Source organism: Rissa tridactyla, chromosome 3 (assembly GCF_028500815.1).
Source record: "Rissa tridactyla isolate bRisTri1 chromosome 3, bRisTri1.patW.cur.20221130, whole genome shotgun sequence".
NCBI lineage: Eukaryota > Metazoa > Chordata > Aves > Charadriiformes > Laridae > Rissa > Rissa tridactyla.
Genome location: NC_071468.1, coordinates 45776241 through 45799944, shown reverse-complemented (window position 1 = coordinate 45799944; position 23704 = coordinate 45776241). Strand labels below are relative to the sequence as shown.

The following is a 23704-nucleotide window of genomic DNA, read 5'->3' as shown; positions in this document are numbered from 1 at the left end:
AATCATAATGGTTGGAAGATCATCAAGTCCAACCCTTAACCTACCACTGCCAAGTTACTGCTAAGCCATGTCCCCAAGCACCACATCTACCCATCTTTTAAATACCTCCAGGGATGGTGACTCAGTCACGTCCCTGGGCAGCCTTGATAATCCTTTTCAGTGAAGAAATTTGTCCCAATATCCAATCTAAACCTCCCCTGGTACAACTTGAGGCTGTCTCCTCTTGTCCTATCACTTGTTACTTGGGAGAAGAGACTGACCGCCACCTCTCTACAACCTCCTTTCAGGTTGTTCTAGAGAACAATAAGGTCTCCCCTCAGCCTCCTTTTCTCCAGACTAAACAACCCCATCTCCCTCAGCTGCTCCTCATGAGACTTGTGGTCTAAACCCTTCACCATCTTCCTTGGATGCGCTCCAGCACCTCAATGTCTGTCTTGTAGTGAGGGGCCCAAAACTGAACACAGTACTCAAGGTGGGGCCTCACCAGTGCCGAGTACAGGGGGATGATCACTCCCCTAGTCCTGCTGGACACAGTTTTTGATACAAGCCAGGATGTTACTTGCTTTTTTGGCCATCTGGGCATACTGCTGGCTCGTATTCAGAACATACCACCCAGCCCTTCTTTCCCCTTCCCACAAAGGGATTAGTATTTTTTGTTTCAGTCATGATTATCAGCTATAGCATTTTTAAGCAGCTCATACTTTTAAGAACAAAATAGGAACACAGATGCTTTTTTCTGAAAGCAGAAGTATTTTCAAGTTAACATACTTTTAAGATGTATGGACTAAAAGAAAAAAAAAAGAACATAAAAAGACATATAATATACTTTGGAGTACAAAGAGAACAGAATATTTGTGTTTCACAACTTTTTTATCCCCCACAACAGGAAAAAAATGGTATCTAGTGTTGATTATTGAAACAAAAGATACTTTAAAAACTGACAATGAAGTTACAAAACACAGAAAAGTCAGGATTCTAGACCTTCGCACTCTGATGGGACAAACGGTCGATAACCTTGCAGACATCAGACTTGGCTTTAGATAAAAATCAGACTAGGATTGTGGGAGTAAGTCCAGGCACAGGCTTCGTCTCTTTTGTACTAAAAGTGACAGCTGAAAAGAGTCTGTATCAGCTATGCAGAGCAGTGACAGTTCTGTACACAAAGAGGCTCACTTTGCAAGTTTTTCATTTTTCTCATATATCACTCAATCATCACAAAAGATAGCATTAAGTTTCAGACAGATTTGTTTTGTTCTGTTAAGGTCATAAGGTTAGGGAATTCAGACTGATTACTCGCTTGTGAAGTCCTATACAAATAGGTCATCATTTTGTCATAAACTGCTCTCAATATAATAATGGAAAAGTAGTCTGGAAAAAAATAATAATTATGGAAGGACATACAAAGCAAGCTTGAGGTTTTCTTAATATAGAGTCCAAATTCTCAAATATTCTACTCAAAATATCAATAATCACAAAATACAGATCTGCACTCCCATCTGTACTAGGTCAAAGAACAGCCAGGGCTAAAGAGGACTCTTGATATAATAAAACCCCCCACTATTTAAATTCATCCAATATAGTGCCTAATATCTAAAAATGAAACTTGAAGTGGTTGGTTTGGTTTTTTCCAGATGAACAATTCTTTTAATCTAACAGAAAAACTGAGAGCATTTTGTATATATGGAGGATATTCTTAATAAATATTTTCATATTCTACATGTATTTCCATTCACTTTGTCTTGGCAAACAAATATCCACTTTTTATACAATGTATATAAATATGGAGAGCTAAACAAATGAGAACCTATTCTACAGACTATCAGTTTGTGGAGAGAAACTGCTGTTAACATATTAACTTCCCATAAAACATAATCTTACAGCTTGTTACCTCTTAAACATGAATATTATCAATTCTTCTAATAAGATAATGGCATCTTTACTAACTTACCTTCTCCATGTGCTAGTAGTTTGTGAGTTTTACAAATCCTCATCTTTGATTATAAAAGCATTATTAAAACATACCAGTAGCTACGGTAGTCACATAGGAGAAAGGAAAAGTGAAGGAACAAGGAATCTCTGTCAAGGATACCAGCTTTATCATTAAACTTACCAATAAACTCGAGAGTATAGAGACATACTAACTGTATGTACCAGGCAAGATGTTAAAACAAGAAAAAAAGACAGGAAAAAAAAACCCTGATTCTACAGGAGACAAAACTTTTCAGTCAAATTATTCAAAATGCTGATGAGTACAGAACTCAAGAGACTTCCATCACCATCATACCTGAATGTCAGACTACGTATTTATTTTAATATTTTATCTATGTGAAAAAGGGTGCTAATCCTATGACCATCAAATAGAAAAAAAAAAAAAGAAAAAAAAAAGGCCAAGATTTGTATCCTGAAAAGCGTTTAGGCATTTAAAATCCATTGAATAAAGAAACAAAAAACCCTCATCATCTTTGTGAACTATATATGGACTTTCTGATCTTTGCAACCCCTTGCAATGTTTTTATTTCCTCTAACTGAGTGCTGAGGGAGCTGGCGGAAGTCATTGCTGGGCCGCTCTCCATCATCTTTGAAAGGTCCTGGAGAACAGGCGGGGTGCCTGAGGACTGGAGGAAAGCCAACATCACTCCAGTCTTCAAAAAAGGCAAGAAGGAGGAGCCGGGGAACTACAGGCTGGTCAGCCTCACCTCCATCCCTGGAAAGATGATGGAACAGCTCATTCTGGGCATCATCTCAAGGCATGTGGAAGAAAAGAAAGCTATCAGAAGTACTCGACATGGATTCACCAAGGGGAAATCACGTCTGACTAATCTGACAGCCTTCTATGATGGCATGACTGGATGGATAGATGAGGGGAGGGCAGTAGATGTGGTCTACCTTGACTTAAGCAAGGCGTTCGACACGGTCTCCCACAGCATCCTCATAGGGAAGCTTAGGAAGAGTGGGCTAGATGAATGGACAGTAAGGTGGATAGATAACTGGCTGAAAGACAGAGCTCAGAGGGTCGTGATTAGGGGCACAGAGCCTACCTGGAGGTCAGTGACAAGTGGTGTTCCCCAGGGGTCAGTACTGGGGCCAGTCCTCTTCAATACATTCATCAATGACCTGGATGAGGGGATCGAGTGCACCCTCAGCAAGTTTGCTGATGACACAAAGCTGGGGGGTGTGGTGTCTGACACACCGGAAGGCCGTGCCACCATACTGAGAGACCTGGACAGGTTGGAAATCTGGGCAAAGAGGAACCTTATGAAATTCAACAAGGGCAAGTGTAGGGTGCTGCACCTGGGGAGGAGTAACCCCATGCACCAGTACAGGTTGGGGGCTGACCTGCTGGAGAGCAGCTCGGTGGAAAGAGACCCCGCAGTCCTGGTGGACAACAGGATGACCATGAGCCAGCAATGTGCCCTTGTGGCCAAGAAGGCCAATGGCATCCTGGGGTGCATCAAGAAGAGTGTGGCCAGCAGGTCAAGGGAGGTCATCCTCCCCCTCTACTCTGCCTTGGTGAGGCTGCACCTGGAGTACTGTGTCCAGTTCTGGGCTCCCCGGCACAAGAAGGACAGGGAACTGCTGGAGAGGGTGAGCAAAGGGCTACCAAGACGATTAGGGGACTGGAACACCTCTCTTATGAAGAAAGGCTGAGGGATTTGGGTCTCTTCAGTCTGGAAAAAAGACGGCTGAGGGGGGATCTTATCAGTGCTTATAAATACTTAAAGGGTGGGTTTCAGGGGGATGGGGCCAGGCTCTTTTCAGTGGTGCCCGGGGACAGGACAAGAGGTAATGGGCACAAATTTGAGCATAGGAAGTTCCACCTAAACATGAGGAGGAACTTCTTTACTTTGAGAGTGGCAGAGCACTGGCACAGGCTGCCCAGAGAGGTGGTGGAGTCTCCAACTCTGGAGACATTCAAAACCCGCCTGGACGCATTCCTGTGCCACCTGCTCTCGGTGACCCTGCTCTGGCAGGGGGGTTGGACTAGATGATCTCCAGAGGTCCCTTCCAACCCTAGGATTCTATGAACTGATGAGACAGAAAATCATTTAAAGTCTAACTAGCTTGAAAGAACAGAACATTCTCCGCAAATTTATCAAAAACACACTACCACCTATTCCTTTATTGAAAGGACATGCTATCACAGGAAAAAGAATTTTAAAACAAAACAGCAGAAAAACCTCACTCTACTCTTACGTTAAGATCTCTTACGTTACATACTGTACAAGTCTCATAAAATGCATAGCTGGAAAAGGAATTTCACTAATTTACCAGTGGTCAAGGGGCAACCTGTGCTGTTGGCCTGCTCAGGGGCTGAAAGCATCTCCTCTTGGCAGCAGTAAATGTGCAATCTCACAGGCAGGAAGCAAACCTGAGCGTGCACTTCCCATCCAGAAGGTCCACATGAGCTGACAGTCAGCTGTCTTTCACCAGGAGGTATCCGCTGCCTCCAGCCTCTGGAGAGACAAACGGCACGCTGTGCCTCTCTGGGAGCAGTCGAACACCCTGGGCTTAAGTGAGTTACGCTGTTGTACCACAGACCTACGCTTTTTAAACAAAGAAGAGAAGTGGGTTTTTTGTTCCACAAGTGGGTAATGGCAGTAGAGGGGTGTGGGAGACAAAATAGAGCACGACTGAAGGGCATGAAAAGTTTTACTGTAGAATGAAAGACTGTATGTGGGAGGAGGAGAATATTAGAGTAGAAGTTATCTTATTACAGTTTAAGAAAAAAAATGCATTCTAAATAGATTTTTTTTTTTAATTTATTTCCAAAAAAGTTGAAGGCCATAAACGTTTTATTAGAAGATTAGGTTTTCAGTTTCATAACATCTCATAACTGCAAGGTTTTACTGTGGTCAGCTCAGCTATGAGAATTTTTATATTATCGCTATAAATCATCTGGGCTACTGGCAATTAGTTATAATTTTGTTATAGTGTATCCATGACTCCCTAAATCCTCTCTCCAAAAGGCTCAGAACAGTAGTTTCTATCGGTTTATTCCCAAGTAACCCCATTAGGACTTGAATTGACTTTAAATTAGCAGTTTTTCAGTATGAGAGGAGAAGTAAACCAAAAGCCAGAGGATTACGGTTAAATAAAGCAATTTGAAAGCAAAATAAAGCATGTGGGTGCCAAAAGTCCCACTTCAAAGAAGAGGTGAAGAAAAGAGCTTCCTGGGGAATGAATGGGAAGCGTAGCTCTGACTGACAGTTGTTTCCTTAAAAGTCATCAATAGCTGAACAGAAGGGCACACTTCAACCCCACACCTTGTACTCAAGTGTTCTCCACCTTTCCTCATTCTTTGCCTACTGTCTCAGCCTCTCTCTACCTCCTCCAGCAGTATATGAGCTAAGGAAAAAATAAATCACTTCTACTTGCAGATTTGGTTAATGATTACCATAACAATTAATATTAGCAGCAGTTAGTGAGGATAGTCTTCCACTGTTACACCCTTCTGCTCTGTAAATTTTAAAATACCTAAAGAAATTTTCTGAACAGCCTTCCCTTTAGTCATCTTGCCATTTGTGTTCTTCTGTTATTCAGTAGCATAAGGAGGACATGGACCTGTTGGAGCGGGTCCAGAGGAGGGCTATGAAGATGATCAAACGGCTGGAGCACCTCTCCTATGAAGACAGGGTGAGAGAGTTGGGGTTGTTCAGCCTGGAGAAGAGAAGGCTCCAGGGAGACCTTATAGTGACCTTCCAGTACCTGAAGGGGGCCTACAAGAAAGCTGGGGAGGGGCTGTTTGCAAGGGCATGTAGCGATAGGACAAGGGGCAATGGTTTTAAACTAGAGCAGGGTACATTTAGATTAGACATTAGGAAGAAGTTCTTTACAATGAGGGTGGTGAGAGACTGGAACAGGTTGCCCAGAGAGGTGGTGGAGGGCCCATCCCCGGAGACATTCAAGCCAGGCTGGATGAGGCTCTGAGCAACCTGATCTGGTTGAAGATGTCCCTGCTTACTGCAGAGGGATTGGACTAGATGACCTTTAAAGGTCCCTTCCAACCCAACACATCCTATGATTCTATGATGTAAAGAAGAAAATTACTTAAAAAAAAAATGAGTTCAACTGAAATGATTCTTGCTGTTCTTAAATAAAACCAACATTTATACATTTACTTCATTACTCCCAACATGTGGGAGTTTCAAAGTATTGTGGAAACAGTACTTTGAAAATAGAATTTTATCACAGTGTATAAACTGATGATTATTTTGTCTTCTCATTGTTCACCTACATTGAAAAAAAACCCCACAAACCAGCTCTAAACATAAAACTTTTCACTAAACTATCCTACCTTCTCTATGGCCGTTTCATTTTTCACAGATATTTTTTTCCAAGATGCTTAACATACCCTGATCTCCTTCACAAGTAAAACAATTCAGACACAAGCAAAAAAAGCCAGCAACACAAGATGACACTGCTGGAAGTAACAGCAATTAATGGCTAAAGCCAAATGTGCTTTATGTGAGAAAATGAGATTACAAACATACTAACAGTTACAAGTTTGCTGATACTGCACCAGGGATTTTGAGTACACTATTTTTTTTCCTATATATGACACATCTTACCAGTCAGTTCAATTTAAAAAAGAAGATGTAAGATGTTCTGTTTTGTTTGGCTTTGAGTCGTCATGGGCTTTTTATGATAAGAAAACAAAATTTATGTTAAAATTTTATTTAACACTGAAATTATATCTTTACTTTTACACACACGTTTTTCCTGCGGCGTTACAAATACAGGATTTCCTATACCAGACCATTAGTCTACAAAGTTCATCACTTTGTTTGTCAGAATGCCTCCCAGCTGAGGCCTTGGGGTGTCACAAACCACACCCTTAACTCAGCACTGAATGATGTCTTGCTGTATCAAGAACTGGGACACGAGCTCTTTTCTCACCCCAGCAGAAGTTTCAGAGCATGAACTAAAAAGCAGATTTGAATCATGTTATTATCCATGACTACATAACTATGTTGGTGGGCATGAAAATACACCATTTTCACTCAATCTTAAGTATTTGATTTTGATCGTCCTGGAGCAACAAATTTACGTGACTGACCGTCACCAACACCAAGGCTTCTACTGCCATTTTAGTCATTAGTCCTTGGGGAACATGGTGACATCCTACTCAAGTTCCAATAACAGAACATGAATTGCTTTGAGATAATGAACAAATAGCATGAAAGCCTCTCTTGGCTTGACCTGTATTTCCAAAGGGCTCAACTCTTTGGCTTCTCTGTTTGAATCTACAATTTAATTTTTACCCTCAGTGTTTCAATAAACACTGATAAGATAGTCTGATTGATATTTTTTTTTCTTCATGTAAGCAACAGATGAATGCAGACAACATAACACCTCCCTGATGTGGTAGTAAAGAACACAAATTCAGATGAATCTTCTGCAGAGCATCCACCAAAAGAGAAAATTGACCCTCATGGCTAGAGATGGATTTGTATCAGACAACAGGGGTTTTTTAATCATGAATATGAAGCGGAAAAAAAAAATTATGGGTGAAGACTAGGATAACCAATACAAGAAAACAGAATAGTTCATCACTACATACCTTATTCAGATGTTAACAGGAAACATTAATGGATTAATATCTTTGTCACGTTGCAGGCTGTATAGTAGTTGGGAAATCATAGAGCCCCAAACGATACCTCCTAACAGCCTCTACATGAATTTGGCTTTATATTATCAGTGAAGTCCCTACATAAAGCCTTTTTATAATACTTAATAGAATTTTTCCCTTAAGACTCTGTCCTTTTCCACAGCAGCAAACACAGAGACCTACAGACTCCTAGTTTATGGACATGTTACAAAGGATTGTTTACATTGTACCTTTCACTGTCCTTTGAGCCAGTTTACAGAGATGCTCACAATAACAGCAAAGTTAGCTGAGAGTGCAGAACCTTAAAACTATGCAATTTTTAAAAAAAAAAGAAAAAAACACCGAACGTAATTCTTATTTGAGCCTTTATATGTTTGCAACTACATTTAAAATACCTATCTTTGCAATTTCGAATCATGACCTAATTTTTTATGTAAATAATATTTAATTAAAATTTTGCTGCATACCATTTAAGTCAATTTCATATGCTGTATAATTTCGGGGGAGCTGAACATGAAATCTAGTTTAAATGAACAAAAAAACCTCAAAAAGCAGTAAAGAGATAGAAAATTACCAAGCAAATATAGGAAGCTGTGTGTTTATTTTGGTGTACGTAACCAAAACACTGGTATCAGATCTGTGGGTCAAACTACTACAGCAAGCAAAAGCTATAAAAATGAAACACTGAAAAAAGTAACCACTACAAGATAGTAACCTGTGATCTTTCCATTAAGAATTAAATGACAGACATACTGTCTTCATGAGGAGGAAAGGGAGGATAGGTGGGGGGACAGTCCAAGGGATACGTATTTTTTTTCCACCTCAAACTGAACCTTAAAAAAACAAAACAACCCACAAACTGAAGAGCGAAGTAGGTGCCACTGATGTAACACTTAAATCTCAACAGTTCTCAACCACATTTCCTTAGTAGTGTGGGGTTTTTTTATGGGTTTTGTTTAAGTACCCTTTCCATTGAGTAACCGCATCTCAGATTACTCAACTCAGTTTTAGTGAGTTGGTCAAAATGAAGGCATAATACTTCTAATAATTCTGTTCAAGTTGTAACAAGTTAAAGAAAAAAAAAATGACCTCCTGAATATTTAGAACAAGTGTTCACTCTGTAAACTTTGCTTCCTTTTGCTGTTTGCTTTCTTCTCACATATTCATCTTAAATTTTTGTGAAGCACGTCACCTTCAGCCATGTTGTGTTTAACTTCCATTTCTCAATTACTCAGTCACACTGTATAGCATTCAGAATTAGAAATGTAGTCTATGCTGAGGTCAACATTTTATTGGGGTTAGTTTCATTACAAAGGAATATAATTGACATTCTCTGAAACTATTCCATCATGCAAACAAAATATTGGTAAGTGGGAAGATCAGGAGATTAATTTCAACAGCTTAGTTCTGCTCTGAAAATAAAATGCCAATGAACAGACTTTTTAAATCCACTAATGAATGGAAATCATGAGTAACTGATTTAAGAATTGGAGTCAAAAGCCTTAAAAGAAAAATAAAACTCATTGCTCCCTGTAACATAATTTTCAGCATAATTTACTGTTTTTCAGATGTCCATAGACTTTTATTGACTCTTTTGGACTTATTAGTTCTGAAAGTTTTATAAGACACTTACTTACAAAAAGCAGCAACTCTGTCCCATTTGTGAGCTAGCCAGCTGCAGAACTTGGTTTGACATTAAATTCCAAGGTGGTCTGCTCTGTCCTGTATATTGCCAGCCTTGATAAAATCAAAAGATCAGTTGGACTGCATGAAAGAACACAGTTTAGAGGAAGGAAGCTCACATTTCACAGCTAAGAAAATTCTAGGCAGACTGGTTAAATTTTCAGGTGAAACACTCTCAAGGATTAAACCTACCACCATTCAAAAACTAGGCAGATTAAGTGGAAACTCATAGTTTACCTTCTGGCTTTCCAGTTTGAAAGGATTGCTTTCTATGCTTTACCAAGTACCAGTTACTGTGTTCCATATTCCAATATATATTCACACGTGGCAAAGCAGATCATTACAAAGTGAGCAAGTACTTGTAGAGCTTTCAAGCCTTTCAGCTTTTTTTTTTTCCAGTTTTTTTTTTTTTTTTTTTTTTTTTTTAGTTTTTAGGCTAAGGTCTGAGAGTACACATCAGATGGAGACAGACAGTTACTGATTCTGGTATCAGCAGCTAGGATTAGGTTCAGCAAAGATTAAGCAAAATGATGAGTTTGTAAAATGTGATAAGAGATCAGTAAGAAATCAGGATTCAATACTGCCATTTTCTGGTAGTTCAACGACAGACGATGTAAATATACTGAGACCTACACAATACTGGATTCTACTCTGTATACGAAAACCTCATTCTTGCACTAACCAAGGCCACACATTAGGACACCATTTCGCACTTAGGGTACTATTCCACATTAAAATCATGCTAGCAGGGCATTAATTTGGAACACATCTATATTTATGTCAAAGCCTGAGGAATGTTTTAAATAAGAAATAACTGGTCAAATAAAATCTTTTCAAAGAAATAACAACTGCATGTTGATTTTGGAAGCCTGCTTTTCATGGATTACTTTCTACAGCTATTGTTGAGATGAGGCAGTCATACTGCTACCACTGTATTTTAAGCTACTATACTGTCCCTGCTTGCTACATAAGCCATACTCAATCTATTTAAGAACTCAGCAAGAGCTACTGCTTCAGCTGGGTTCCCACAAGCATCAAGGAGAGGATGGCTGAGGAACTGCAGCTCTACACAGTAGAGATTGCCTAGACCAGCTCATCAACGGTATACAAAAAATTGCCGTTGGTACAATTTGGAATTAGGAGAGTATCTTATATAGTACTGTACTGAAAACAGAACAAGTGAAGAGACAGTAGACTCTCCTGAAAATAAACTAAAACAGTTTACTAGATGAAACCTAAGATCAATCTTGGAATCAGTCTTACCTCATATTTTCAATAACGACCTTGACACAAAGTGGAAAGTTACTAATGAAATCTGATACAACACAAAGTTGAGAAGCACTGGCACTGCAAAGGAAGGTAAAAATATGTCTGAGAAAAGACAAAGCAAGTTTTGAGGAATAATTTCATTACACTTTTATTTTCTGTTTGGAGTCACTCCCTCAAGAACTACAGGACAAAATTTTGATGGGTCTAATAGCTCATCAGCAGAAAACACCAGGAAGAGAATAACCATAACGTACCCAATGTGAAGACACATCTGCACAATATTTCCAGTAGAGACAAAGCTTCAATGTAATTTTATCTGCCACAGACAAGACTGTATAGAATGCTGCTTAAATTCCTATTAGCAATAACAAAACTGCACAACAGAACAAGTGCAGGGAAGTGCCTTCTGTTCCCCAGTCACCATACTGTACAAGAGGAAGCTAAGTGTTTGTCTTGTTTAAAGACTGGTGACAAATTGGCTAGATTACCCTCAGAAAAATGAGGTCTGACAGAGCAAGTCGTCCATAAGTATCAGGAAGAAGAAGTACTTAGGTTAAACAAGAATATTTGTAAAATCAAACAAACGGGCTGCAATCTCAGCATGTGTTACACATACAGGTTAGCAGAAAATTCTAGTCCTCAGTAAAGCGAGTCCTTGGAACACCCTTCCACTAAAAGTAGGAGATGGGAGAAAACAAAACAAAAAAATCCAAAACAACAGCAACCCATCAGTAAATCGAAACTGAGTGCAACTGATTTATGAAAAAGATTAATAGTGTAGTTGTTTTCTATAACAACTGGATTAGAAAGGAAAAGAGTAGTTCAGTTCAGGGCAAAGGAGGTTTCAGGCAACGGCTGCTGATCCATCTGTACCTATCATCAGCCTTAATTCAACAAATTTGGAGATCCATCAGTTTAACAAAAATCAAAGTTTTAACTCCTTTTCTTGAAAATATGACTCAAAAGGATGTCAGACTGGGTTTCCCCATGTCCTCTCACCTTTAGCAAAAAATCTTCAAAACCCAAGCCATAACCTTCTCTGCCAGTTGACAAGGTATATATCAGGGAGATATATACATATCAGGGCTAATTCAACTTCAAGGAATTTTACCCTAAAGGAAATTCTTTCCATTCCCTTTCCTGTTTGTTATGCTTAACTCAGCATGTATTTACAACCTCTTTCATACCAAATCTGAATGTTATACAAACCCCTGAATTTTTAAACATTTAATAAGATGGATTATAAAAACCAAAACAGGGATCTGAAGGTCTGGTTCATGCTTTGGTAAACGTAGAAATACTTGAAAGTGTAATTACTGTGAAGTTGGATGAGCAAGAACAGGAATCATCTCAATCTCCTGAGGTTCTGCTGGCTCTTGTTTATAGTTAGTGAAGCTAAGAGGTTAAGACAACATAAGAAGGTGCAAAGAGCAGCTGTTTTCAGAGCTGAGTCACTTTATTTTGGATTTTTAAATAATTTGACAAATCACAACATATTTTTTTCCAGCCACACGGATAACTCTAGCATAGATTATCAGAAGTTTCACAGTACTAAAATTAGTAGTCAGAACAAGAGAACTAAATACAAATGTATGTTTGACTGGCTGAAAGCCAATTTCAAACTCACATGTCCTGCTCTTTAACAGTAAAACAATCTTTTGGAAGAGATCCAGCAGAATTGCTCCGTGGAAGTTCACACATTCAAATTCTAGTATTGCTAATCATGTTTTAGAATTCAGTGACAAGGTGAGCAAAGTATATCTGAAGCCAAATCTGAAAGGATGCTATTTTCATTAAGTGCTTGTTCTTTTGTTAAGTACTATAGTTATAAAATACTTAACTGCCAATAATTTATTTGGGAATTCTTGTCAACTGGTTTAAACAAAGAATATGAGTACATAATACTCTATTTCTTAATCTTGTGAAAAAGTCTTCTCAACATCATGATAGAGAAATATTCTGTACAATGATAAAGCAGAATCACAGTACACTGGAATATTAACTAAAATTCTCAATTATCAGATTGACTATCATGAAAAAGCTGTGATATTTCATAGAATAATTTACACTGGAAGGCACCACAGAACATCATCTAACCCAAATTCCTGCTCAAAGCATTGAATTCAGACCATCTTGCTTAGGGCTTTGGCCAGTCTGATCTTAAAAACTGGAAAGGATGTAGATTTTACAACCTGCCTGCGTTACCTGTTTCAGTTCCTCAGTGTTGTCAGTGTGATTTTTGTTTCCCAGTGCCAAATCAGAACCTCACCTATTTTACATTAGGACCACTGTCTTTTCCTCCTGCCCTACATACCTCTGGAAAGGGCCTGGTTCTGTCTTCTTAATAACCTCTTAAGTATCACCTTATGAGGCAGCTGTTAAGTATCCCCTGAGCTTTCTGCTGCCCAGGCTATGCAAAGCCAGTTCTCTCAGCCTCTGCGTGTGTACTCCAAGCCCCTCATTTTGCTGGCTCTCCACTGAACTAGCTTCAGTTTAATCAATGTTTCTCATGTATTTGGGGAGCCAAAACTGGTCGGGGTATATCCAGTGTGGTGGTCTAAGGAATGCTGAATACCAGCAACCCACTGGTTGTGCTCCTGTTCATAAGGTCTAGTATCCCGTTAGCATTTTTCACTGGCAGAGTGAAGACTGACATGCTGACCCACGTCTGTCAGAACATGCAGGTCCCTTTCAGCAGAGGTGCTTCCCAGGCAGTCAGTCCCCACCCTGGACAGCGTAAGAACATGTATTTATACTCGTTGAATGTCACAAGGTTCATTACAGTCTGTTCCACCAGCCTCCCTAAATTGCAGAGCATTGTCCTGACACATGCCAACTACTCCCACAATGTGACGTCACATGCAAATTTGATGAGGATACACTTCATCTCCTCCTCCAGATCATTGATCAAGGTACTAAACAGGATAGGTCCCAGTACAGTACTGCACTTGTAACTGGTCTCCAGGTGGAACACAAACCATTAACTGCTACATTTTGAGCCTGATAATCTAGCCAGTCCTGCCATCCAAACCGTAACATTGTGATTTGGTTATACAGATGCTGTGAAAAATGCTAAAAGCCTGGATAAACTCATGGCAATTTGCCCATCACCTACCTTAAGCAGCATTAAATCTAATCTGATGGCATTTACCATTGCAGCAGTGTACAGAAAGGTCCCAGGACTATTGATAAGCATATAAAAGATACTCAGGAACGTCACACAAGGCTATATTAATTACTGCTTATTAAAAAAAAAAAGCAAGCACACACTAGATTTCTTCCTACTGGGAAAGAAAACATAAGACTAAAGAAAAATGCTTATGCATAAAACAGAAAGGTTTCAAGTTTCAGAATCTGTAAATACAGTCCATGAAAACAAAAACTAATTTCACCACTCGACCGGGGAGACCCAAAGTCATTAACCCTCTTATACACAAATGATGAAATCGGAAAGACTACATGCTATAACAAACAAAGCAATACAAAGAATTACATAAAAGAAAGTTAAACTTCTTTATCAATTTATTTGACTTGTATTTCATATGCAGCCGCAACAGATATGTTGGTGTCCACTTAGGGGATATTTCTAGTTGAGTAAGTTTTCACACAATGACCCCCAAGTGACTAGGAGTCTGGACAGCACTTGCTGAGAGGCCAAAAGGAACCTTACAACCTGTTGTTAAGTCACAGAGGGGACTATCTAACATATTTTAGGTGTCTCTTATTATTACTTTTTCCCCACAGCGATTCCTGTAGCTGCCACTAAGAATTCATAAAATTGTACTGAGAGATGTGGTTGAGATACCTGGTATGGAAAAAAGGGGTTCATGAGAAACTCTTACTTGCAACTTCAAACACCTCTGACCTACACACATGCTGGATGTTGTAAAATCAGTGAACAGGAACACTGACAGTCTACATAAGAAAGAGAAAACACATAACCATTAAGCATCTATTTTCCCAGGACAAGTGATTGTTACTATGCATATATGTAAATATTCTATCTTAACACTCAGCCACAATATTTTCATATGCACAAAGCACGGCAGATATTCAATTAACTGTTTGTGAATACAAAGACAGAGTTTGTACGCACGTTACCAGGCACAAAGGTATACTATACATTGGTAGTATTAATATAATCTTATATATTTAACAGTACTTCTTTAAAAAATGCAGCATTAAAATACAAAGTAAAAACAAAACACTTTACAAAGTAAAGCAGTATCCATTTGATAAAGATGAGTACAATGGAAAGAATGGTCAGCTATTTTTAAGAGTTATTTTCTAAGGAAACAAGCCTTACGTGATGACACTGTGCAACACCTCCCTCCGCCTCAAGATTTTTTGAGCCTGTTTGACTCAGCAAAATTTGATAGAAAAGATAAAGTTTCAAGAGTAATTATGCTCATGGAAACTTTAATTATGCTCACAGAAACTTCATTTTAAAAGTTACACAACCATAGAGAAAATGCACAAAGCACCCCAAGTGTGAGAGAAACACTGACATCAGCAAAATTATCAAATCTGAGAATCTCACAGACTAATGAAGAACTGCTTGCCCCTCCCTTAGAGATCTCCAAAAATAATGATTTTCAGAAGCCAACAAAAGCTCAGAATCCTGGAAAACCCCTCTGCTCCAACAGTAGAGCCCTCATCTTGTATAGAAAACATCGTTGGAGCTCAATTTATATTTGACAGCCCAGGGTTTTTCAGTGTAGCGCTCTGAGCAACCACCCGTACAGCTCTTGACCAGTTCAGATCATCTCATCTACCTTGTTTCCTTCTTGCAGGAAACTGATCAAGTTCTACATTTGAAGTGAAGTGGAAATAAGCAAACCTGTTTTCACATTGTTATGGATTACACCCATCACTATATTTACCCTACCACCTTTAAAAACAATCATTTGAAATGGTTTCCTATGCAAACAAGGCTATGTGATTTAAAGATATCTACCAATATACTAAGAAAGTTGTTGGGGGAGGAGGTGGCAAGTAGCAGAGAATCTGAGAGAGGGAAGACAACCACCTCTGAAATACCTGCCTGGTGTAAAAAAAAAAAAAAAAAAAAAACCTGCCAGCCAGAAAACATTTTGAGCATTGACAGGTTTATCCCAATAGCTTCTAATTCTGTCAGCCAGCTTCCACAACTGAACGCAGATGCCTATGTATCTCTGCCAAATTGTGAATGGACCATTGTTCCAGTTGTCTGAAAAGGAAATTTGAAATGGAAAGTTACTGTTTTGATAAAGGATTTTATCTACCTGGACATCACTTAATTGACTTAATTTGATCTCAGCCCAGATCAAAGGATTTGAAGATCAAACTAAAGGATAACTTTATGTAAGCAACACAGAGGATGCTATGAAAGTGCCAAAACAAGTCCCATGCATTAACATATTTTATGAAATAAAAAGAAAATTCCTCAAAGTTATTTGAAAGCTTTCTTCATATAACTCTCGCTGATGAACATCTCAGCAAGTTTCCCACCCCTGAACATGCCAACAATCTAAAAGTTATTTCAGTAGAAGTTATTGCACCTTTTGCATATAATGACCACATGCAGAGAAGCACCTTTTTTAGTCACTTACGTTGCTATATGTAACAACAGGCATTCTTTTTCTCATTTACCATGAAACAAGAATAGTACATCTTCAAAATGACAACACTAAAACTATTACTGTATGGCTTATCATTGAATACCAACTTCATACGATGTTTTTTGTCAAAGACATGACAAACTAAACCTAACAGAAATCCCCTGTGGTTTCACTTGTTAACTCCAGTGTCAGATTGGAGCACACTGACATAAGATAGCCTTAAACTAATCCCTACCTTGTCTCAACTCATATCATAGTTCCACACTGTCAAACATAAAACATTTTTTTCTGAGCCTCAGATGGAAGGGAACAGAGGAGTAATGACAATACTGCTGAGAAAATAGGCCATGGGTTTGTAAATACAATGGGTTGTTTTGCATTAGTCCAATGAACAAAATTATTCTCACACTGGGTTTGCATTCATCATCAATTAGAATTTTTACATGACAAACCCAGAGCATCCTGCTGAACCCAAATCACAGCTGGCAATCCTGCAGCCCAATGTGGCAAGGCAGCCACTCTCTTTGAAACAGCTCCCTCCATGGCTATAGAGAAAAACCACCAGGAACAATAACAAGCCGTTGTCCTGACAACCTTACAAAGCAAAACCAAGGCTTACTTTACACTACAGCAGAACAGCAAGGATAACCTGATCACCATAAACTGTTCCTAATTCTTCAAGAGCAGCTGGCCACTGCAATAAGCAAGATCAGCACAACAAAATATGTATGCTTGCTTACACACTATAGATGATACGCACATTATGCATGAGTGAATGCATATACATACCCACACTTCTTCACCCACCCACACACAGAGGCACTTTTTTCCCCACTTTGTATCACACTAATATTACAATGAGATTTCATGCTAAAACATGTTGGGTATTCATTTTCAGTGCTAAGAGGCTAGAAAAATACTTACAAGTGCTTTTTTCCTTGCATGTACTTAAGGTATCTAAAAGTAGGAAATAGTTTTGAACAGAAAGCCACAAATGAAAACAACTAGAGAAGAAAATTGATTAAATAACTTCTAGTTCTCAGATGAAAAAAAAACCTAAACAAATGGGAAAAACCAAAACCAGAAAACCACAGACTGAAATTTCACATCTTTCACAAATGCTTTCTCCATAAAACATAGGAGACAGAACTGCTTTTGCAGTGACAGTTTTGCTAACTATGCATTAATTGCAGGATTCCTTTCTACTCCCCCACATAAAAGGAAAAAAACCAGCAAAAGTATTTTAACGGCATGTGCATTTATAACACCTATAGAGAGCTTTATTCTGTCCTTAATCACCTTAATTGCCATTTTGTTCCCAGATCATTTCACAATTTATCTGATTAGACTGAAGTGAACATAAAAATCCAACATGAAATACAAGGTGTCCCAGAATCTCCTTTCCCTCTCATAAATATATATATGGAACAAACAAGTGTCAACCCCCCCCCTCAAAAAAAAAATAAAAACAAAAACCAAGCAAACAAAAAACCACCATAAAAATTTATTAAAGTGTTCAAGAGCAAATACTAGGTTTTAAAAAGGCATTTTATCCCATTTGAATTAAGCTGCCACAGAGCTGCTAGTATTCTCAGAGTACCTTTCCTTAGAAATACATTTTACTAAGTACTGTAATCTGTTGTTTATTTAATCTGTAAAATCGTTCTATAATTTCATCACAGATTGTATCAAGTTTAAAATAAAGGTTGGTGAACCAAAAGGGAAATGGAAGGGCAAATTGTTAAGTTGTATGGGAGCTTTGTATCTCTATTATGCGTCCTCTAACATAAATCCCATCAAATCATTCTCATATAACTTAAGTCTGAAAAGTCATATTGTGAAATACCTACGATTCCAAAGCCTACCTAAAAGATGAGGTAGCAGGCAGGCATTCTCACAATCCACAGCCACTGTGTCAGTGAGAATCTGAGGAGGGTGAAAGGAGACGGGGAGGAAGGAAAAAATGGCAAATAATATAGAAGGATTATACAAACAGCTGCAGAGCTGGATATGTCACTTTGCAGGATTCAGGACAACAAATGAAGACATTATATAAGAAAAGATTGAAAGTCAATGGCAAAACTCCAAGTCCTGTGCTCATAATTTCATTTGAGCTGCTGAGGGGGAAGGGCAGTGGGAGTCATGACAACTTCAGCTACTGCCACCTTCCAGCCTCCTAGCTACTATAGGACAATTTACTACCTTTCCTCCAGCCTCCTTCTACGTTCCCTTACTTCCAAAACAGGTCATTTTCCTAAGGAACACATAATTCCCACTTAACAGCAACTAAAACAAATGCCTACTTCATTTCAAACATCTACTATTCTTAGAATGTTTTACAAGTATCAGATCAAATAAAGCTGTTTGCTTGTACGTCCAAAAAGACAGGACAGCCACTGCTTACATTTATTACATGTTCAGATTATCTCCATGACGATTCAAGACATTTTTTTTTAAACAAAACCTTTAATTATGTATGAACTGATCACTATTTAAGAAATTCAAGAAAACCAGAAGAAACCACTTATAAATCACGTGTAGTTAACTGCTGATGTAATTACACTTTCATGATCCAAACAAGAGTCTACATATCTTCTAGCAAGAGCTATGGCGCAAAATAATCACAATGACATTTCTGCCTACTCCTGTCCTGACTCTAGCTAAAAACAAGAAGAGTATCACCAATTATAATAATCCTTCTCAATCTTCAGTTCATTCAATTATGCCTGAAAGTAGCTTTAAATCTGGGGTCAATGCTTTACTACAAAAGAAGGCAGGGTCTCCCTCATTTACTTCTGTCAGGATAAATCAGATGTTTAACATTAAGTTTGCTCTTGCACAATAGACTAAAAAAAAGTAAGACAACTATTCATGTGAAGTCCTAGCAATTCTTAAAAATCTAACCAGTTGTACAGCATCATCACTGAACGTCAAGAGGAATTAATGTTATTCTTCATGCAATCTATGTGGAAAAAAATGGTATTTTTTAAATTAAAAAAAAAGAAAAGCGTGAAACATACTTTTCAATCGACTAAATACAAATTATATAGTCAGAACTATACATCATAACAGTCCTCGTGAATTCTTCTTATTGAATTCTCAGATTTAGTAGACAGTCCCCACAGTATTTCCCCAAAATAATTCGTGTAGAAAAAACAGGGTAGAAAAAGGCTCCTACCCTAAACTTTCCGAACTGTTCAGATTTCTAAGTGGATGAAAATTCCCTTAAAAATAAAAAGATAAACTGAAGTTTGTCTTAACTCTGCAAGAGGTGGTATTTTAAAGAATTAGATATAAATTATGCTACCTAACATATCAAAAATTTCTACTATGAGTACAATATTTCCAATACATAAACAGCCATCTCCTTTTTACTTCATTGATTCACAACCCAGCTTGCCCAACATTTTTAAAAAATCACAAAGCATTTTAAATTGCAAAGGAAAAATTGCATGGAAAGAGAAAAGAGCATTTGTCAAACCATGATTTCTTTTCAAGATGTCAATACAGCTACAGTTGGTAATCCTGGATGACTAACGTGAGAAACTAGATAACCCAGTGCCCCACCCTCTTTCCATAATCTGTAATTTATCATATATTTTCATAGTAACATAGCATTTCTCACTCAATATTATCAAACTAGATCACTCATCGGTAAAAAGTATGAAGCTGCGGAAAATATTTTAACATCCAACCATTTAAATATAATCTTAATTCCAGCCAAGGTGAGGAGAAAATATTTACTTTCTCCTGCAGTTTGAACTGCTGATCTGCACATAAAAAGCTTAGGTGCAATGCCTGACTGCTATGTTCAATATGAAGCCGAAAGTGGGAAAAAAAAAAAAAAAAAAAAAAAAAAAAAAAAAGAACTGCCTCGGTTCACTTGTAAAGGTCAAACAGCAAAAGAAAGGGATGGTTTTGCCTGTTTGACCACTGCTTTGCTTAGTTCCTCATTTGACTCTTCATTTGCAAGAGTATTTCACAATGCACTTGAGTAATGGTATGTCAGTAAACGTCTACCCAAAAGAAGACCATTTTATCTTTTTTTCAGGAAAATGTAACAGAAACCTTTAAAAATACCCTGATTTGCACAGTAAGCAAATACCAGCTACAAAGAATTGAGGTTTTACTTAGTTCTAGGTTTCACGTTATACCCTTGGCATACATGAATGACATGATCTTTAATTGATCTAATACGACTTGTGAAACACCCTGGCATCCTTACAAGTAAGTATTCCTTCTTGTTCCTTCTAAGTGCCGCATGACCTGGTAAGGTAACCCACCGGGCATGCAAAACCAAGACAATATATAAAGCTAGATTTCAGAGAGGTCTCTGAATGTGAATGCTACATAAATTATAAATCAGCTGTTGCGGAGCCTAAGTGATGTTTAAATATCCATAATGCATTATAGCTCTTGATGATTTAAACATGTTTGTATTAATAATAAAAGATATTTCAAAGATCAAATTTAAGATTGAAGTATTTCAGAGCTACTACCAAAGAAGCAAAGAGGGGGCAAATAACGCATTCCACTGACAACAAGCACAGTTTTGGAAAAACACAAGAAATAGATTAATCAGGCACCAGGCTTAGGCATTCCTATACCCAGCAGGCTGCTATGCACTACATTTATGAATCCAACTCCAAAATACTTCAGTCTAAGATAGTTAGGTACAGAATCCGTGAAAAAAATAGCTGAACAAACAATATTAATGCACTACAGTCCTTTTTAAAATCAGTCCATCAAACCAAGTAACAACTGAGACTGAATTACTGTTTTTTTCCCCATTTCCAAACATCCCTCCTCATCCAGCTGCCTTTCTTTAAAGCAACCTAAATATTTTGCAGAGCTACCTTCCAACTAAACAAACTTCCTTTTGATATTGGTAGTACGTATACAAAATAATGTCTGTAAGCAGCAAGATGAGCTGATCAAAACAACGAATTATGTCAGCTAGTAAGCAAACTTCAAATTCCACTGTGGTCTAATCAGTGCAGAACGGATCAAGACGGCAGTTTACTATTCATGCGAAGGAAAAAAATAGACAAATACAGAAACAGTAGGCTGCAGAGCGGGATTACATGCTTTCCTTCTCTGTTGGATATCTGATATAAGAAAGCCATCTAGTGTTAACTTTTAGAAGTGAAAATTGCGCACAAAAGAGCTCGGGAGAATTTCCGTGAGCAATTGTCTTTAACTTTGCATTTCTTCTAAAAAAATAAAACTCGTTTCCTCCAGAAAAGCCAGGCTGAAAGAAAACATTCAAACTGCTAATGTGTTAAAATAAGCCAGCGTCGAGTACTAAGCCAGTTTACCGACCTACTTCGCGAACGTTAACAGGCATATCTGAAATTTGTCAACTTCAGAGTTGTCTTTGTCAAGACGGCGTAAGGCCACTTCCACTCTCGCTCGGACATACCCCACCTCGGCGAAACGCCGCGGAGCGCCACAGAAGAGGTACGGGGCCAGGAAAATAAAACCTAAAGCAAAGTTGATCTCAGCCGACTATCACCTAAGGAATCAAATCCCGAGCTCGGAGAACGGGGCCACTGAATACGGATCAGAGTATGACAAGACAACAAAGGGCGCAAAGGGATACAGGTTGCGCCTCATCTACAACGACTAAATAAATAGCATTAAGATCAGTCGAGGAAACTGCACGGACTAGGGAATCTTTCCCTCTGCTACCGCAAACGCCTGGCGGTCCCCGCTGCACCGGCTCCGCTCTGCAAGCCGGCTACACCTCAGAGACGGCCCATCTTAGCCAAACTTACACCGTAATTGCCATTATTCTTTAAGCGGGCTTCGGAGAGGGACGCAAGGCGACCGGGCGCGGAGCTCTTACAGCCGGTGGCAGAACGGCCCCGCAGGTGACCGGCGACCCCCACTGACACCCCTGCCGCCGCCGGCGTTACTCCCCCAGCAGATCACAACGCGGTTTATAAAGGCGACGTGCGGGAGCCAGTCACTCCGCTCCGGCACGGCGGGGACGGTGTGGCGGCCGGGGCGAGGACAGGGTGCCGGTGGGGAAGGGGGACCGGCGGCTCCTCGCCGCTTCTCCCCCCCGCAGCCCTCCGTCCTCCCCCGTGAGAGCAAGGGGGGGGCTCACGACGGCACCTGAGAAGAGACGGGTCCCTCCCCACTCCCCCCCCAGACCGAACCCTCCCCGTGAGGGAAAGCACCCCCTCCCAGCCCCGCCGCGGGGCACGGCGCTGTGGCAGACGCTGCTCCTTACCCGGTGCCGCCGCTGCTGCTGCTGGTGGTGCCAGCGCTCCGGCTGCTCCCGCCGCGGGACCCCCATGGCCCCCCCTCGAGACACACAGGCTCCGCTCCGCTCCCCCCCCGTCCCGCGAGACACACGGAGCCGTTAACGGAACCGGGCGGGGGGGGGGCGGGGAGGAGGGAGCGCGTCCGCCGGGGTCTCGCGGGCTGGCTGGCTGGCGGGCAGGCGGGCGGGCGGGAGCGCACTGCCGCCGCCACCTCCTCCGCCTCCTCCCCCGCCGCCTCGCGCTCTGCCCGGCTCCGAGTCCGGAGTGCGGCTGAGCCGCCGGACGGGGAGGGGAGGCGGGAGGGAGGGAGAGGCGGGCGCGGCACGGACACACACCCCTCACACTCAAGCCCCACCCCTTTCTCGCCGGCCCCGCCTCCCATTGGCTTCGCCGGCTCGGCCCCGGGGGAACTCGAACTCCCCATTGGCCACTCGCGCTGTCGCGCAACCTAAACACCAGGCCCCGCCCCGCGGCGTGCCGGCCGCCTACTGCCCGTCCCCGTCCCTGTCCCTCAGCGCGGCGGGGGTCGCGGGAGGGGATCGCCGGGGCGGCTCGGGGCCAGGCTGCGGGGCTCTGAAAGCAACCCAGCAACAGGTGGGGTGGGCAGAGCACGGGGCCCCGGGAAGGGCCCTACCCGGCAACGAGCCGGTGAGGGCGGGCTGCCGCCCCGGTCCCTCAGCCGGATCGGCGTCCCCCCGGCAGCCGCTGCCGTGCCCAGCCAAGCCCCAGCGCAGCGCCGAGGCAGAGCGACGCGGGTACAGCGCGGCGGCACGGCCCCTGCCCCTGCCCCGCACCGCCCCTCGTACCCGCTCTCAAGACCCTGGACCCCGCAGAGGCTGCCCCGCCGCCCTTACCGCCAACCGCCGCTGGCACCGCCCGCCCTCGGGCTCCTTCCCTGGGGAGCCCCAGGGTTGGCGAGCAGCGGGGGGACCGGGCCTCTGTGCCACCCTACGGGGCTCTGCATCGCCTCGGCGACAGCCCGGCAGTGACCCGCCGGGCTTGCAGTGGGCAGCGACCCCTTTGGCTTTTGTCCCCATCCCGCGGCACCTGATATTCTTACCTATAGCTTCAAACCAGAGATACCTACAGCGAAGAAACCCAGGGCAGAGGAGTCCTCGGCATCGCCCTGCGTGCTCTGCCCCCCGCCTCCCGCTCTTAAAGTGTAGGTGGTCAGGAGCAGCGGTGCTTTCCCTCTGCGTTGTACAGCCCTGAACACGTTTAGTTTGCCTGACAAATAAGCCATGGCGAGGTACCTGCATTTCCTCCCCCTC

At 41.0% G+C, this 23704-nt stretch overlaps 1 protein-coding gene across 3 annotated transcripts in view; it reads right to left on the bottom strand.

Annotated features, from left to right (window-relative positions):
* The window catches only part of SIPA1L2 (signal induced proliferation associated 1 like 2), a 151878-nt gene extending 129210 nt beyond the window's left edge, over window positions 1–22668 (bottom strand). For all 3 annotated transcript variants that reach the window (XM_054194809.1, XM_054194810.1, XM_054194811.1), the window contains exon 1: window positions 22400–22668. The gene's annotated coding sequence lies outside the window, so the exon portion shown is untranslated. The remainder of the gene's footprint in view (window positions 1–22399) is intronic.
* Between the last annotated feature and the right edge of the window lie 1036 nt (window positions 22669–23704).